We start from the raw sequence: 3,806 nt of genomic DNA on the forward strand, positions 1-3,806 counted from the left end.
TTATTTGATCAAAATCAGTGATTTTTACTACCTTTTATTGACTGAAATGGCTGAAAAATTTAAAATAAAACCTGCAAAATTCGATTATAAAGCTGAAAAATGATAAGAAAATGACAAAAAACCATGAAAATCATTAAGAACACTGTGCAGCTCGTGTTCTTGGACGAGTCGCAACAGTGACTGGGTGATTCACTATTGGGAATCGCCTAATTCTCTCTAGACACGGGCGATTCTCGGTATTGTAGTGAAACAAGCACAGGGTATGTCGATTCCCGAGTCGAACCGGGCGACTCGCCGAGTTTTCAAACCTTGGTTGAGACAATGGATTTTTTTTTCTTGAGAGGGTGAGTGGAGAGAGAAGGAGAAAGAGAGAGGGTAGGTAGAGAGCGAAAGAAGAGAAAAAATGAGAGAGATAGCATGTAGAGAGAGAAAGAGACAAGAGGTGGAGAGTGAGAGGTAGAGAAAAAGTGAGAGAGACAAAGAGAAAGTGTCATAATAAAGAATGGAAAAGAAGAAGAATTAAAAAAGAGAAAAAAAGGTATTTTTATCAAAAAAAATTCATTGACTATTGAATTAGAGGTAAATACCAAAAAAATAATAATAATAATATTGGATTTAGGGTGTGAAATAAAAAAGTCCCGGGTAATATGTCTAAAAAGTTCATTTTAGAGTGTAAAAATGCTTTCACATTAATATTTTCATGCCTACGGAACACGTCTTTATTTACATTTCACATAAGGGACTCGCTCAGTGTCACCATCTATTACGCATCGCAGGTCATTGACTCGGCACGAGTCAATTTCAAACCGTGGTACCTTCCCAACCTCATAACAGTCCATTGGGTTAGTGCCAGGAGAGTCCACTAGAGCAGAGCCATCAACAACTCTCAAACCTTCGACCCCAAAAAACCCAAAATTCCTCATCAATGACTGACCCAACTTCACAGCCAGCATGGTAGTGATAGCAGGTCCTCACATTCATCTTGCAAAACTCACCCATTTCCTTACTATCAGAGACATTAAATTTGAACCAACTCTCAACATCACTTTCTGTCACTCTCTCTCTAAAGCTCCCAGTCCTGTAAATCCTATCAATGAGCTGACCTGCCTTGATGCACCCTTCCAAATCTCTCTCTTCTTTGAGATAATTGAATTTTACAGATGGGTTCTGTCTCGGGTCCCTGGATTTCAGAGAGAGCAGGCCTCTTGACAAAGGCTCAGCAACTTTGCCTACTATGACACTGAGTATTTCTTCACCAGTGGGTGTGGTGGGTAAGATTAAGGCTTGGATTATGGTTTGATAATTATGGGTTATGCCGACTACTTGTGGGGGCTCTGGTTTTAGAGAATTCGGAGAAGGAAGGCGAATAGAGATGCAGGGATTGCCTTGGAAACCTTGGCCGACCGGTAATAAAGCTATAATGGGTGATATGTTGAAGGCTTGGAGGTGATTTAGAGGCCTATTCCACTTAATAAAAGTATTTGGGGACTTCCTAGAGCTCCTGCTGATAAGATTACTTCTCCTGTGAATTCTGAGAACATGGTCTCTTTCAAGATTGCTTCATAGGATCGGTCTATTAGGCCCTCACTTTTGATCAGTTTTACACCACAGGCCCTCGGCTTTCTCCCGTTACCTGTAACATTTTGAGCAATTGGTTTGTATGAAATTCGCAATTTTGTTTTAGGAGTGTGAATTGCAAAATTTTGGCCGCAAAAGAGACTTTTCGCCCGAATCTGTCAGACTCTCCTCAAGCTCAGGATCCCAGCAGGTCACAAGTCCCAACGCAAGTCCATGTTTCTCAACAGCAATATATAGGAATTTGTCTATGAATATAAATTGAATAAGTAGGAAGCATAGTTTGGGAATTACCTTGATCTTGAAATATGACTCTTTCTACTGTAAAATTCAGCAAAACAGTGATCTTTCTGGGATCCCCTGCCCCTAAAAGATCTGCAGCACCATGCCTTATATCATTGTCATCGAAAATTGAAGCTCCAATCTTGGTTCCCTGCAAATGCTCGAAATTGAAGGAATTATAAGGGAGCACCCCGCTTTGACATGGCCTTCTTTAAGAGCAGCCTGCCATGGTGTCAACAAGCTCGTTTGGAGAACCAGCTGCGATTCGACCCATTCATAGGATTCTCTCACTAACTCTTCATCCCACCCAACTCTTTCGATATAATCCTTGCTAGTTCTACTGTAAAAACCTCTGTTAATGGCGGTGCTCCCACCCAAGACCCTCCCTCTAAGATTGGGGACACCATCCTCAGTATCGAAGCTTTGCACGATAGATGTGTAGTCATCTGCCTTAGTGAGAGATAACCCATAATTCTTTTTCAATTCAATGAGAGGATCGCCATAAGGCCATTCACCCCTCTCAACTAGGAGAACAGAGTATTTATCAGAGAGGGTGGCCACGAGAGCTCAACCGGCCGCACCACCACCGACCACTATGTAACCAAAGGATCTTCCATTGATGTCTTCTATGTTCGTTGTCACGAATAACCGATTATAGTCTTAAAGAATAAAGGAAAAATAAAAAAAAAAAGTGAAAATGAAGCCCAAACATTTAGTGGGTGCCTGAAAAAGCTAGTAAACCAAATTCTACTCCATGTTGGATAAATACTAGGATTCATGACCTTCAGAAGAAAAAATGCAAACCTTTGACATAGAGAATTATTGAGCAAAGTTAAAAGAAAAAAAAAAAAAAAAAATTACATGTGGAAAGCTTACTAACCGTTGCCATGAGAAGTTGAATAAGACCCAGTAACAGAAGCTAGAGGAAACAAAGCCATGGAGAAGAGCTTGAAGTTCCAAATTACTCTGAGATAGGCCATGTGGGTAAGTCCTTTCAATGGTTTTATTCTTTTTTATATGCTTTTTTTTATTCATTGTCGGTATGTAAGGTGGGCTTTCCAAATCATGGGTCCTGACCTTTTTGATGTAGTTTATTTTTTTAGACATTGTGTGCAATAATTCAATCAGGGATTAGGTCTATTTCATTAGTATCAAGTACTAGTAAAGACTAAAGATGAGCGTGTATATTATGCTCCAGCTGGGGAATAGTGCACACTTACATCGTTGGGCAGAAGACTTACTTTGGGAAGATCTTTTTTACCCAAAATTTTGGGAACACCTAAAAATTACTAGATGATTTTGTTTAGAAGAAAATATCTGAATTTTAAGTTTTCTAATACTTAGATCTGATTCTTCAAAATTGTTTCTATTCAAACTTGAGGCATTATTTCATTCATGCCCATGAAAAATGCGATTTGGAATTTTCTTTATTGAGTTTGGCATATCGGATGAGAAGGTTACATCCCCAAATTTTGAGGTCCAAAAGTAATACTAGGTGAGGTTTTTCCTGAGGAAGTAAATGGACAGTATGCTCCCTCGGGATCAAGAAATCCTTTGTTAAGTTCGAATGTAAGTTTGATTATAGTTGAGCGCAAATAGCATATTCCCTTTGAATTATAGATCTTTATAGAAATATTTGTCCAAAATTTTGTAATGTACTTTAGAATAACGAAATAAATATTTTTAGAAAATAATAGATACACCCCTTGACCCAAATTTCTAGGCATGACACACCACCACTTTATAAACTACGGCCTTAATCCAAAAATAGTTTATTTTTACAATCACCCCTAAGTGGAAAAGTGGCGCCTTTTAGGATGAAAATACCCCTCTTACAATACATGTTTTTCTCAACCACTCTCGGTCTTTTTTAAATGATGTCGGACCAACATCGTTCTAAGTTATGTGTCGGTCCAACATAGAATGTATTGGATAGGCTTCATGTGCCG

General features: G+C 38.9%; 1 pseudogene across 1 annotated transcript; it reads right to left on the reverse strand.

The window, feature by feature from the left end:
- Positions 1-663: 663 nt before the first annotated feature.
- Positions 664-2,835, reverse strand: LOC18422263 (protein HOTHEAD-like; annotated as a pseudogene). The gene is made up of 3 exons (XR_016055090.1): positions 2,738-2,835; positions 1,870-2,516; positions 664-1,633 (listed from the first exon to the last, which is right to left on the reverse strand). The product of XR_016055090.1 is annotated as a protein HOTHEAD-like (transcript).
- Between the last annotated feature and the right edge of the window lie 971 nt (positions 2,836-3,806).

This window comes from Amborella trichopoda, chromosome 4 (assembly GCF_054954075.1).
Source record: "Amborella trichopoda isolate Santa Cruz 75 chromosome 4, AtrichopodaSantaCruz75HAP2 v2.0, whole genome shotgun sequence".
Taxonomy (NCBI): domain Eukaryota; kingdom Viridiplantae; phylum Streptophyta; class Magnoliopsida; order Amborellales; family Amborellaceae; genus Amborella; species Amborella trichopoda.